This window comes from Syngnathus scovelli, chromosome 2, assembly GCF_024217435.2.
Source record: "Syngnathus scovelli strain Florida chromosome 2, RoL_Ssco_1.2, whole genome shotgun sequence".
Taxonomy (NCBI): Eukaryota; Metazoa; Chordata; class Actinopteri; order Syngnathiformes; family Syngnathidae; genus Syngnathus; species Syngnathus scovelli.
The window spans coordinates 17,611,508-17,625,590 of NC_090848.1; the positions used below are offsets into that span (position 1 = coordinate 17,611,508).

Here is a 14,083-nt window from a genome sequence, read left to right on the forward strand (position 1 = left end):
TTATTAAATACAATATCATAGAGGGCTATTTTCCTTGAATCACCCCAAATAAAACAAAGACCGAAAAAAATCTGCAACTATGGAACTCCAAGTAGGCAGGTATTGACTGTAGTAGTTTTAAGTTGGAATATCACAATTCACCACTATATGGCAGACATAGCTAAGTTGTCCTTATACTGTAACGTGAGGAGCCTAAAAACCTTTTGCGGACTTGGGATGATATGTAGACTAAACAGTACCTCAATAATATTCCAATTTTGTATATATTGATATGTTTTGTCCATTAACGTACCTGTGGGTCAACAGTGTCACGACTGAAAAATTGTGCCTCCTTCCAGTATGTAAATTGCTGGCTTAGGCAATAAATATACCAAACACTGTAATACAAAAACACAATTTAATTTTAAGTGCATCTTATAAAACTTAACTTAAAAATATATGGTTTACGGGTTATTTATTATTTTTTGCACCACATACTGTATCACTTTAAACATACTACTTTGAGAACGTAACTTACTACTTTTGCTTTAATCGGGGCTTTGGCGTCACCTTGTGGCATTTTAGGGCGTTAAAGAAAGAGCACAAATATATGCCAAGTATCGCAAACATGCAGTTGTATACCAGTTGTACAATGTCAATAAAGACATTCTACTTCAGTGAGGATAGGCTTTAAGAGACAAATATGTGAATAGTGAGGTAAAATAGGCTTATTGATTTAATTTTGCTCACTATAATCTTGTTGCAAAATGTCTGTCTTTCACCACGGCGTCCTCTTTTCAACAGCCCCAAACAAAGGAGGGAGGGGGGAGATAATGATTTCTATTTCTACTACGCCAAATGCAAAATTTCCTCTCACCGGCGACACTCTTTAGAGCCAGAGAGTCACTCTGTCGTCGCCATGGTTCAATTCAAGCCTGTGAACATTAGATGGACTTAATGATGTAGACTAGTGTGCAGTGTGGTCACGCTGCATCATTCTTACAAACATCACGCGGCGGACAACAGGCATAGGAATCACAAGAGCTGACGCTCAATTATAAAAGGAGTCATTTCAGTCTGATTTACAATCTGATTGTGAATTGTGTCAATTCCAATGTAAAACACATATGGTGGCATTTCATGCACTGTCTTGGCAGCACAGCTTTGCGAGCCTTTTTCAATTCCCCCCAAAGACTCATCAATGGCCCATTACCAAGTCAAATCAGGCGGTGCTGCAGAGCTGTGCAGAGAACAAGGACTGCAAGCAAACACACACGCTCAAACCACAGGATTCACTCGTGATACCGGCAAGGTTTTCTTCGGGCCTCAGTACAGGATCACACATAGCGTGAGGAGAAATTGCTGCTGGCCAATTATCTGAAAGAGCTTTATGGCTCGGAAGAAGCAGAAGGAGACATGTGCAAACGCATTTCTCGGACGCTCTTCTTAAGCTGCCGACCAGATTGCTGTCACCTGGGGCCTCTAGTCACACATTATAGTTTTTCATTTCACATGCCACAAACAATTAAAGCATGCCTTTCAATCCTCATTGCCCGTGAGCTCCCTTACTGCTAATTAGCTTACAAATACAATATACTCGGAATCTAAGAGCAAACCGTGACCTCTACCACTCTGAGTTTATTTATCTACAATCAACTCCCAAAGAAAGGCTCACATTTTTTATCTCGCCGCAACAGAAAGTACGAGGTGGCCGAGGCCGAGGTAACATAAGCAGCCGCACTCCAAAGGTAGAGTAAAGCAATCAGACAAAAGAGACGGAAATAGAGGACGTGTTCTTTTTTGTATGTTTTTTTCCCTCTGTCTCTTGTCATCTTTTTTACAGCAGCACGGGCGAGACAAATAAAACTCTAGGGAGTCAGAAGTCGTCTAGTTTTATGTTTGGAATTTCACAAGCTCTCAGTTTGTTAATGGAAACGCTCGAGTGTTAAATACAGAGCCTAACATGGAAGGGAAAAGAAGCAAGTCTGCTTGGTTCTCAGGGGGAGACCCTGTTCCCAGTGGTGGGGGACTCTCATCCCCTGCGACTCCAAGCCGTGCGATCACATAGAGGACTGAAATTTAAACCGCAGCCACCAGTCTTGCTTTTGGCATGTATTCTATTGAGCCACCATCTTCTGAGCAACACTGGCTTTGTGCAGAGCAGAATGTTTGCTTTGCGGCTCGAACCTCTCCGACAGTTCAGTCACCCGTGTGAAATCTGCAAAGACGTCAACTTAAGGAAAAATCTGCGCGACAGCAGGTGCTAATCATTTCTAAAAAAATCAAGAGCTGATCGAGACGGACCCTGTGGGGGAGTCCAGCTGGGATGGTTCCAAATGAGGCAAGCATTTAATCAAGTTCGTTCAAGTTAGAGGCAAATGAGCTGTTGGAACTGGAGTGCGGTGTTTACACCACAACCTGACCAAGTTCATAGGCAAGAAAGAAAAGTAAGCATGTGGGTGTGTTACATTTCAAAGATTCCCCCTTTCAACTCTATAGGTGTTGGTATAAATACACTAATTCCAAATACTTTCTACTACATACAATGAATATAGAAATAATCTTGAGGATACTGATGAGTCGACACGTAGCTACTTGGCAATTTGCGCACGCCACAATCATAACAATGAACACGATCATTATTTTCCAAATAGGAAATGCAGAGAAATGTCCACCCTAAGTTTGTAAATATGTCTATTTTCTTCCATTCAGTAGTTCTCTGAAATAGGACAGCACAATATTGGAAAACATGTCATATGTACTATGGATGTTGAATATTGCGATACTGGTATTCTTGAAATACAGTATTTAACACGTACCTAAAGAAATGTCATTGAAAGAAATACTCCACTAGCTTTTAGACACTGTGCACCCCACACTTCAAAATTATGACACAAACAAGGGATGGGCAAGTATCTCTATCAGGACAATACCGGACTTATTTCAAGGTATCGAGGTTTGCGAAGGGTGCCGATACTAGTCAACGGCGCTGTCTCGTGGCATTTTTTTCCTCCTGACACTTGTAGTTGTTTAGATTTTATCTTTCAACATGTTATCTTGTGATGAATAGTTTAAGTGAAAATCTATTTTAACATCATTTGATGTGAAAAAAGTGCAATACATTTTTGAACAGTTTTTCAACCTCTTTTCCAACTTCACAGTGTCATAGTTAATTGAACCTGTAGTATTTTGCATTTCAATTTATTTTGAACAAAGACTAAATATCTCAGGGCGGTTTCAGTTTTATTTTTCACTATTGTTAATTTATCATGAATCCAAAATAAGACTGAGGTATTTGTGTTTCATTTGAACAGTACACTATTTATTGTGGAATGACTGCGCCGCCTTTTGTCATATGTGAACAATCAGGTCTTTATTTGAAATGATCTGACATCAATTGAATAGCAATGTTACGTATCAGAAGTACTGGTATAAATTTCTTGGTATTTGTTTCAGTGAGTACTTAAGAGTTGAGGTAAGAGCCTGAAAAAAGTGGTATCAAACATCACTAAATTAAACAATAGAAGATTTTCTAGACATATCTACTATACTGCTCTATGATACAAATGCTAATATCCCACAGCATCGCCTGGAGTGACGTACATAATCCGAACAAAAATGGATCCCTCTTGCATTACCAACCAACCAGCACTTCATATTTTCTGCATTTGACGAATAAGACAATGAGCCTCCTGGTGTGCTATACCTCAAGCTAAGCAACTGTGAATCCTCCTTTTGTTTTGCTTTTTTGAGTGCCTGGAAACCTGTCTGGCTGAGTGCTGGTGAGGGAGAAAGATGAAGAGCTTCACCTTTTGCTGTCTTCTATTTGTCCGTTTGTCCCCAGGGGCTTTTGGGCTGCCTGCGACAACAAAGAGGGGGAAAAGGCGACAAGGGGAGAATATCGCAGCCAGCCAGAGGGAAAGGAGAAAAAAAAAAACAATGGAGGAAAGCTGCAGGTAAATAGTGTGTGGGAGCTCGAGCAAGCTCTGTTTTCCAACAATCAATCATGACCCACTCCTCCTCCACAACATGTGCCTTCACTACAAGCGCTACATCAGATCATATTACAGCTACTTTGTTGCCCTCTAAATTCAGAGCGCTTTGGCTTACATGGAGGCAGCGCTACAAAACCAACACGAAGTGCTTCAAAGCATGCAACGTGGCGGCACTGACAGAAGCCCAAACAAAAGCGAGCAAAGCGAGATTTAACCTGACTTTCAACTTGCAAGATGATCACACAACGCGGCGAGAGCTTTGGGGCGGCTGATGGTGACAGGAGTAATTTGCTACTCCGCTGATTTGAAAATGGTGTGCTCCAAGATGACACTAGGAACAACTTTATTGTCATTTTGAAGAGGATCTACGGAATCGATAACAAGAGATCAATGTTGTCTCTCCCACTCTCAATATATTGCACATAAGCTACGGTAATCATCATCTAGCTCACCGATTTCCTGTGCAGGACTGCCGACACCTCCTGGCAACAGAAGAGCTTCTCTCTGTGCATCAGTGCACAGCTCACATCCATGATTTCACACATATTACAGGAGGGGGTAGAAAATACCTGAGGCGAGCCAAAGCCAGATAGACAGCGCTGGAAGCATGCAGCTAGAGGAGCATCTTCATTAGCAAAAGGCGAGCCGCTCATCCTCTCAGTTAATTAGGGCTTGTGCCGCTTCATTCCAGGGCTGGGGAGAGGATGTTGGAGGCTTCATTGCCTTTTATTTCCCAGCCTAACGCCTGGGCTGCTTCTGTCGCTTTATTAACAGGAAATATCTTGCAGATTTACAGCGCTGCGGAAAAGATAAATTTCAATAATTACTAGAAACTCGTCAAGAGGGACACAGCGCTCTCTTTTTGATTTCACATTAGTGTTTTCTTAAAACCTCTCTAGCAGCAGCAGCAGCGCCTCTTTCCGAGGATCTCATTTCCATAAAGGTGCCGCTTTAATGATTGCATATTATATTAAAATGTACACTGATTTGCCACAGTCACACTTAGCGCTTCAAACACTTTGTGACCAATCAGCACCCTGGAGGGCTCAGCAAATACTGAGAATGTCACATTTACATTCCACACCATTACTTCAGCAATTCTGCTGTCACTAAACAAAACAGATGAGCACCGGCAGAGGAACTGGCTGGACCATCGGAATATGAATGAACGCTATGCAAATTAATGGGAGAAATTGTGCGCCGAAAGAAGGGATTACGAGAGAAGTCCTTTTATTAGCTGTACAAGTGCACGCATACGCTGGCCTGATGCCTAGAATGAGATTGTATCAGCAGTGAAGGTTGCTCGCCGGGGTAAGGGGGAAAGGCATACAATACAAATTACACTTTTAAAAAGGCACAGAAAATTTTGCTCAGCGGTTCAATCGATACGTGCGGCTTATAGCCTTCCTGTCTCCTCATCTTGCTTGCTAATGTTTCTTTCACAAGGCCAGCCCACTGCTGGTGACATTATAGCTACAGCACTCTCACAAGTCCCTGATGGATGGGTGAAAATGGCTGGCGTAGAACACAATTAGTACGCTCCATATGGCTGCTAGTGGAGGAGGAGCCGCGGGATCCCACGAGAGGTCCGTTCTTTTGTTACCTGCACTGATCAAACCGTTGTCATAATAATAGAGCCCTTCAAATTGGACTCGCTTAATTTTCAGGGGGGGATAAAAGCAGCAACTACAACACATCCTTATATTGTCAAATGACCCTTGGCGAATACATTAAGCAACCTCAGCTGAGAGTTTAATCAATAGCTCCATCATCCTGATGAATGGCTCATATTTGATAATGGGGAGATTTAACGTGACAGTAGCGTAGGTCATTTCAGCTCTCGGTCACGTCGATTGGTTACAATCACACTTGTTATTTTTTTCGTGCCCAACTGAACGCTCTGATAAGAGAGCAGCAAAAGCTTCAGAGGAAAAAAAAAACCCAAAACAATTAAAAGATGAAGCGAGCTGCAGGCGCTCTGCACATCCGGCCTGACAAACATTTTGTTGCCGGAGAGATGCAGACAACTTATAGTGAGTTGGACTGAACAACAGCTTGAGGCAACAGATTTATTACAAATTGATCTATTTGATAGCATTGCTGTGCTTCACTTGTTCATTCGCTTTCTCTCTCTCTCTCTCTCTCTCCCTCTCCCTGCCCGGGTGGAAGTGCTACATTGGCAAATCTAAACCCAATCCTCAAAACTCATTTTCTCTGTGACGGCTGCTGGAACTGCGGCGCAGAGACACCACGTTCATCCTTAAACCCAGTCGATCCGGCCTTAAGTACCAGCATACTAAACTGGGGGCTCGGGGCGCTCAATAGCCGGGTCGAGACGGCAAAGGTGTGAGCAAGGACAGAGCATACCCGAGGCAAGCCACAAAGAGGAGAGTGGACAGTGCCGTGGGGGAGGGCGAGGGCAGCGGGTGGTTATTTCCTTAGAGCCACATAAGCTGGGAACTCAGCATTGGCTTGTGTGGCGTCTCCATGAAATCCGAAGTCAGAGATCCGTAAGCACACTGGGCCTTCTGCGCAATCGCAACGAAGCAGAATAAAATAAATAAAATAAAAACACTACTGTGGTGTTTGCATTTATTTTGATCAAACAATAACAGATAGTCTGCTTTCAACAGAAATCTGAGAAGAATTACTGCTGAGTAGTTCAGCAATGGCTCTCAATGACTAAATTAATAAAATGGTTGCCACATTATCTGCTAATTAATTAATTGTCAATTAATCGATTAATGCAACTCATGACTTTGTATCCAACTGCAAGTCCGACGGTTTAAGAAATAATGTCAGGCAATATCTTTCTGAAAGCGTGTGGCAAATTATTAGGCGCAAAATACAACACCAGACATCAAGTACCTCAATAATTAGTGTCCTCAATTCCCAAACGCTTATTGAGTGTTGTTAAAAGGAAAGGTGATGTAACACAGTGGTATCGCCATCATAAAGCAAGTATTGATAAATAACATTGTCAACTGTCTGACACGATGTTGCTGTTTAGTTTTTTATTGTGTTGTTTTCATATTCTTTTTTAGTATTTTTTAAATGAGTGATTTTATACCCTTGGCGTTTTTATTTGTTTACATGTTATGTCATCTTCGGCTTTGGCCAGTAGAATTGTTCTTAAATGACTCCATAAATAAAGTTGGACTGGAGTGGAAACATCAAACGTACTCACCCATTTTATCTGATGATGAATATGCACACAGGTAGAGTCTGTTCATCTTGATTTTTTTTACTTTGCTAAATTGGACTCAGCAGCCTGGATGGAGATGCGTGTACAGATGAGAATGAGCGCTTCATTTTGCTCATTATCATGAGAGACCAAGCGAAGAGGCCGCTGAATTCCTTAATTGGAGAGACACCAGCAGCAAAGCGACGCACTCAAAATCCAATCAAATTCGACTTTTGCTTTCTTATTTAAGTCACCCAAGTACACTGCCTTTGTCCTTACATAATATGTTCAAACTTCTATTCGACGGTTGTCGTTGCGAGTCACTTTTTGTGGCGGCATCACAAAACATGAAAACATGCTTTATGTGGTCAATTTCATGAAGTCTCTTGTGATGTCACAGATGACAACGATCGATACATCACAGATTTCTGAGGCATATTTTTCCCAGTCGGGGTCCAAATTGCCCACCCAAGGGCCAATCAAATTTTATGCTTCCACTCAACTAAACCAGGTCATTGCTTGATTATTAGAACAAACAGGGCAGAGTTAACATTCGTGTTCATACGGGGTCAAACATACCAATGGCAACCTTACAGGGACAAAAAAAGGACAAAAGCTCCCCTTGTGCTGGTGCTCAGCAAGGCAAACGGAGCAGGTGATGAAGCCTTATGTGCCAATATAGATTGCAGCTGAAAACTACTGCTGCCGTCAATCGAAACAATGAGAGCAGAGAGAAAAGCGCACCGATCTATTGTACCGCGAGCCTTAAATCACCTCCATCTCTCAACTGCGCCACAGCAAGGAAGTGTGCCGAGAGAAAAAAGGCCTTTTGTCTTGCCCAAGGAGTAAACGTGTGTCGCTGCCAGGGAAGGAGAAAAGGGATTCGTCGGAAAAGATGTGAAAATATTCTAGCTAGAAAGTATGTCTATGCAAAGTGGGCAGCTGCGCAGTAAAACACTGGTATGCATTGTTTGTGTTTCTGCACTAGTAGCCCCATGCCGTGTCATTAGATGAGGCAATCGCTTACCTAATAAGTACTGACACCCACACAACGGCAAAGCGCTCCTCCTGATCCTCATCATCTTACCCCCCCCACCCACCCTTTTCCCCATTTCCTCAGGGGCAAGCCAGCTGATCCTACACCATTTCATTTTCTTCCTTGACTGCGATGGCAAACGGCTGACTGTTTTTTTTTGTTCTTTTTTAATCACGGTAGTTTAATTGCGCTACTGTTTGCCTTTGCTTCACGGATTCTATAAAACCGTATGTCATCTGCGTGAATGCGTTGAATAAATACTGAGACGGTGTCAACTCGGTGATACTGTTGTAAAAGCAAATGTTAGCCAACGCTTCATTTGGACTTTCCACAATCACTCACGTGGATTAAGCGCAAAAGAAATACGCTCACACAATGCACTTGAGCAAAAATTGTTGTATGCGAGTTTGAACAGGACAAAGTCAAAGCTCATCTCTGCAGTATGAGGCTAATAAGAGTCTTAAAAACAACACAAAAAGACTACTGTAGTATCTCAACTTTATTGTAGAAAGGCATGTATTTGAAATGAGCGAGGCCTTTGTTTGTCAATTGAGAATTGCCACTTAAGTTTTGGAATGGGAACAGAACGTACAACTACCTCACGTGAGCAGTTTATACTCACGTTTGTTCTACAGCCAAGCCCAGCATATCCGGCGTTCTATTTCACAGCTTTGCCTGTTGGTATTTTTTTTATTTTGGGACCTCCATCTTCCTGCCTGATACCTTTGAAGAATGAATTCCCTCTGTTGCTGCGGAAGCTCTCAGCTTGTGTTTGTGCAGACTCCTAGAACACATTTGGGGTTAATCAGAGGCACTGGAAACGTTGGCAGGTGCATGCCGACTCCCATTTAAATGCGAGTCTGCGATCGGTTCATTCTGAGCACAACCAGCTACCCAGTTCGAAGAGGGTGTGCACACTTGTGCAACTACATTATCTCCATTGTTTATTTTAACTTTCCCTCTCAAAAAAAATTATACCATGTTCTAATCGAATAAGATGCATAGTGAGAGTGTGTGTGCGTCATAACATACTGTACTGTTTGTGGATACACATATTGGTGACACAAAAGGGTTGGACTGGACCAACCGTTGTGGCACTGCAGAGCTGGGCCTCAATCAAACTCGGCTGAGATATGAGACAGCTTTTATGAGCGGTGAAGGGAAACTGACAAAGAAGACACAACACATCCAGTATCTCGCCTCCACCGACTTGTTGGGATAAGCCGGGAGAAAATGGGCTGCTAGTGATGGTTGGAGTGACGGGGAAGGGGTGTGTTGTTTCTGCCTTCTATCTGCCAGTGTGGCTTGCATGTGTCAATCCAAAATCTTAAAACAACACATGCCAGGATTTTGCTACGGCCAATTACTGAGCTCTTGGCACAGGTAGCAAGAAGCACCTTCAAAACAAAACAAAAAAGAAACAAGAAGTGTGAGCCACTTGTTGGTACTGACAAACAATAAACACGCAGTATTAAAAAACAGTGGAACTTTCTTCATAACATGCAGCAAGGAGACGCCAAGTGTTTCCACTCGAGTCACTTTGGAACGCTTTTGAACTGCTATATTTTTTAACAGTCTATTGTAGAGTTGCTACAAACGATTATTTCAATAAGTAATCTGGCTGATTCTTGTCAATGAATCGTTTTTTTTTTTTTAAAAAACACGTTTCAGTTGACATTTCTTAATAAAACACAGGAGACAGTTTCAAATTGACAAGGCAAAAAAAATAAAGTACAGTTTTGGTCATAACGTGAGAAAAATTAGAAAACAATCGTTTTTGTCCAAGTATAAAAAAATCTTATGATGCAACACAAAGATAACCAATCTGTTTTCATGAAGGACTGCAGAAATCGGATACTGCTGAGAAGCTAAAATTTCAAGCATTTAGACAATTTCAAATTTAAACGATGAATTGATTATCAAAAATAACAATTAAATTGATAATCAACTAGTTGTCAATTAATCGAATAATCGTTGCGTCTCTAGTCTTCTCTAAACATTGTTTTGCATCACTTGAATGGAAGATGCTTCATAAATTCCTTTTGTTTTGATTTGGAACAAATGTTTTCCATTGTATGTGTAGCTTTAAAAATCCACAAAACACAATCATGAGGAGTTTTGAGCTTCACTCTTCACTGCAATTGTTCTGAAGACGTCTGAAGACAGTCGACAGCGTCGATTTTCACGAGCAAACGTTTCACTCTGCTACCAGCATAATTTCAAAGTGTAAACAAAACGCCCACAGAAGCCACTATATCAGCTAGTCACCTTGCTTTGAAACACAATAGCCTTGCAGAAAATGCAATATCTGTTTTACAATACAGGCTTGGCCACACCAATGCCTCTATTACACCACAGAGCCTGACATAGCTCGGAGACCGCAGCCAGGCATTATAATGGCCAATCATCTTGGCCATTCATGGGAGGCAAAAAAATATATCCAGTGACGGCATGCGGGTGAAAAACAGCAAGAGGCAACCCGAACGCAGCGTGTCAATGTTGAATTGCCGAGTGTGTGTAATGACAAATCATCCTACAAATAGTCTGAGTGCCAGACTGTAGTGAAAATGGATTTTTTTTTCCCCCTTTTACATTTTTCTGTCCTACATATTATTGCTCACGGGGAGCTGGTGTTCCTCTAACACACATTAGCCATTAAAGGGAAATAAGTGAGGCTATTTCTCTTACGATTAATCTGCAAGCGCTGGGCTACATTAACATTCAGTGGACGGGGTGTGTCACTTGTCATTTTTACCACTGCTGTGCTTGAGCTCAATTTGAAACACTATAAAACACCCTGACCTCCTTTAACCCACGAACTAGTCAAATAATGGGGATTGGCTGCAGTTCTGTATATAAAAAAATACCACTATAATAGAGCTGTGAATAACCTAAAAAAATTACTGTCAAATGTGTCACGCAACTGCTTTATTAACTCCTTCAGACATTAACCATTTATGGCCACAAGCCTGGGCAAGTGTCTTGAGATGTTAGCCGTATAGTCTATTGGAAAATAGCCCAACATGTCCACATCGGGTTGTTTAAGTGCATTAAACATAATGTAGTGTTGAGAATAGCGGTGATTTAGCAAGCAATGCTTTTAAGCTTTCAGGTAATTCAATTTCATGTAAGCGTAGACTAACAGCGTAGCAATCTGACAAGCAGCGAGACCAAGAATCCGGTGTCACTGCAAAGATGAAGGAAGGGCTGTGTCTCTGGAAATAAATAAGCGAGTTGTCGGCAATCTATGAAGGTAAATCACACGCATTACCAGGGGGCCGCAGTATATTCGCCATGCTCACGATCGGTTCGCTTCCTGTTTTTGCAACATAATAAAAAATAATAATAATTAAAAAAAATCCGAAGCGTGACATCTGTGGTGTATGAGGCTTTGTCCATCATGGAGTGGTGTTTACAAGGCAAAATACAAACTAAGGAAACAAATAAACAAAAGTATCGTGTGCTGCCAAAGTGACGAGACGGCCATAGTATTACTAAAATTGATTGGCAAACTTTAGACATTGATACTTGAGTCATTTGAAAAACGGTATTTGCAGTAGCGTACCACAAAGGAAATCAGTAGGACTGTGTTCAACTATGGAGGTTTGCTTCCACTGTATCAAGCCTAGTCACAACACAATTCACCCAAAGGAAGCAATATTGCTCACAGAGAAGGGCTTATTTTGGAATCCAACCAAGATATGACTGAGATGTAATATTCCCAATGCTGTCCTTGAGCTGAATACCAATAACACATCTGAAGTTGATTATTTTTGAAAGAGACAAGAGGAAGCCTTTTGTGCACACATCTGATTTAAACATGAAAAAGTCGCTTAGTCTAATCTGGCACTATGCCTTGTCTTATCAATGCCCTTAATATCCTTCCAAACATTCGACGCAAATCACACGAACTATATACTTTTGACATTAACAATAGTATCACCATGTTCGTTAGCAGGTGAGCCAGCTGACTTGGAGCAAGACAACCTACCTGAGGCAGAAATAGACAACCAACCATCCACACACATTTACACCACCGGACACTTTAACATCTTCATATGCATGTTTATGGAACGTGGGGATAGAAGAAGATACAACTTTTTCAAACCTGGCACAAGGCAGAAATGCTAACTATGTCACCAAACCTCAAAACTAATTTTCTCAGATGTAATAGTTGATGTAAGGTTCATTGTAGACTCCCTTTACATGATTTGGGGAATGGGAAGGAAGCTGCACTCAAAATCGAAGAGGTCACACAAACTCCAAACAGGAAGGCCAGAGCAGAGGTTCAACCCTTGAACCTCAGAGATGTGAGGAAAGTCGTGTTATCGTGCAGACCACCACGCTTCCCTTTCATGATTATGATAGCTTCATGCTGGCATGAAGTTCACAAACCTGAACTTGTAAAAAGAACATTAAAGTTCTTACTTCTTAAGTTAGTCATCACTGGTTCCCAGACAAAGACTTCTAATTGTTGCCAAGCAACCTTAAGTTGCACCTGTGCATGTTTATTTTTTCTATACCTTCTCACACCAAACTCAACAACAATAAAAGCAGCCCTGATCTAAAAGCTTGCATCCAGTTAAAGCAAGTGTGACACACTCCAATCAAGCAGCATTTGGCAGCTAACATTTCCATGAGCTAATTGACAATAGCTCAATGGGCTCCGGCTACTCCATGAAACACATTTGCTCGCACGCACGCGCACGTACGCACACGCGAACACGCACTACACAGGATCATTTCAAATGGGAAGCGCTCTCTTGTGCTGCACGCTCGCTCTTCCAGTACATGTTGAAAACACAAATGCTGATCAAACAAGAGCCGCGAACTTGCAGACGCTCAACGGTGTGGAACGAGCCGTTCGCACCCAGACAGTACACCGCTCCTGACTGGCATTCCCGACCAGTACTAGCGACTGCTGCTAAACGGCTAGCCGTGTTAGCTCACTGATCAGCCCGGTCTTCATGCTAACAGGGAAATTAGCCGAGCGGCTAGCTAGTTTACATTTCCAAACAAACCACATTGCAGCGCATCATTTGGCACATTCTGCACAGGAACACTCATCGGAAGCAAAAGAAGGAGGCTCACAGGGTGCGCTCACGGCACTTACCTTGGAGAGCTTGAGCTACAACATCTGTGATTTGTTTGATGAGAGGCTGCAACAACAAACAATAGCGGTGAGAAAAGCAAAGCGGAGCTGCAGCGGGGGCAATTAGCCAACGTTAGTTAGCCAAGTGGTCGCCACTACAGACAACCGCAGTGCCACCTTGTGTGTCTTTTTCTCGCCTTGCACGTGAACGCACCACGTTTGGGGCAACGCTGTCATAAATGATGGAGTTGGGATTCAAAGAGGGAGTAATGGTAGCCGGGATGCTCGGACTGGTGTGTGTGAAAGGCACTCAGCGTGACAGCATCCTTCTTCATGTTGGGGTGAGAACAGTCGGGGGCTCTCAAAGTTCAGCCGGTAAAATGTCGTCACCCACTGGTCGAAAAGGAGAATACCACAACACACCACGAGGAAGGGCCTCGACTTACGACGGAGTCCCGTTTCTGCGGCGGCGACGTAACCGGATTTTAAACGTAAATCGGAAGTATCCCATACATCTGTTATTTGCATAATAAAATGTCGTTACGTTATTTTTAGTCCTACTTGGATTTGAAACACGTTCCAAGGCCTGTGCTCGAAATGTAAATGTACTGTGATATGTGATCACTAGATGGCGTACGTTCCAAACGCTGCATCAACAGATTCGCACTTTGAGAATTTGATCTAAAAACAAATGCAAATTCTTATCCATTGTGTTTGTGCCCACAATGAAACCTAAATTAAATTCATTCATTCAGCCTCCGTACCGCTCATCCTCATGAGGATTGCGGGCATGCTGG

At 42.3% G+C, this 14,083-nt stretch overlaps 1 protein-coding gene across 1 annotated transcript in view; it reads right to left on the reverse strand.

Annotated features, from left to right (window-relative positions):
* Positions 1–13,563, reverse strand: part of rerea (arginine-glutamic acid dipeptide (RE) repeats a) — a 117,929-nt gene extending 104,366 nt beyond the window's left edge. Inside the window, exon 1 of the mRNA XM_049755383.2 lies at positions 13,308–13,563. The gene's annotated coding sequence lies outside the window, so the exon portion shown is untranslated. The remainder of the gene's footprint in view (positions 1–13,307) is intronic.
* Positions 13,564–14,083: the final 520 nt, after the last annotated feature.